Source organism: Triticum aestivum, chromosome 6B (assembly GCF_018294505.1).
Source record: "Triticum aestivum cultivar Chinese Spring chromosome 6B, IWGSC CS RefSeq v2.1, whole genome shotgun sequence".
Lineage (NCBI taxonomy): Eukaryota > Viridiplantae > Streptophyta > Magnoliopsida > Poales > Poaceae > Triticum > Triticum aestivum.
In genome coordinates, this window is record NC_057810.1 from 111,634,808 (window position 1) to 111,635,732 (window position 925).

The following is a 925-nucleotide window of genomic DNA, read 5'->3' on the forward strand; positions in this document are numbered from 1 at the left end:
TAAACTTTCTATTAGTGCCATTAGTTTTCAAATTTGTATACACTTTTTTTGTTTTCTTTTTACTTTATTTATTTTATTTTGTTTCTACTTACAACAAAATACTTATTGTTGCTATTTTTTTCCAGTTTTTTGTTTTGTTTTCGGCATTATTTATTTTCTTTGCTTTTGCTTTATTTTTTAATTCTTTTTTCTTTTAGGTCAGCAAAATTATAAACTTTCTGTTAGTGCCATTAGTTTTAGAAAAATTATAAACTTTCTATTAGTGCCATTAGTTTTCAAATTTTAATAGTTAAAATTTGAATTCTTTGAAATTTGTAATCACAAGTTTGTGATTGACTTTTACTAAAAAATGAACATAGATGCGCCTATAGAGAAAAAGGGTCCAGACGAACCGGGACCAATGGCCCACGTGGCTGCCCTCTTGAGAGTGTTCTTGGTGATCAACATATTTGACAAGGAGCGAACCGGGATTAATGGTATTATGAAGGCTGAACCATAAGACATTAAAGCATTTCAAATGAACTCTGAACGAGTTGAAAGTTGGCATGGTATCATAATTTCGTCTGTTACAAAGTTGACATGGTATCATCATAATAGTTGCGGGAGAAAGTCTTCACTTTTTCTTCACTTGTGTCATTTGTTTATTGCGCCGTAATCATGGATAATCTTCATCGTTTATTAGGATGCTGGGGTCAGCCTTGAATTTGAAGGGAGGAATTTGATGAAACTTTTCATAATCTTCAGACATGTCTGTCTTGCCCTCCACTCCCAAGATGTCCCTTTTTCCTGAAAGAACTATGTGGCGCTTTGGCTCATCGTATGATGTATTCGCTTCCTTATCTTTTCTTTTTCTCGGTCTGGTAGACATGTCCTTCAGATAGATAACCTGTGCCACATCATTGGCTAGGACGAACGGTTCGTCAGT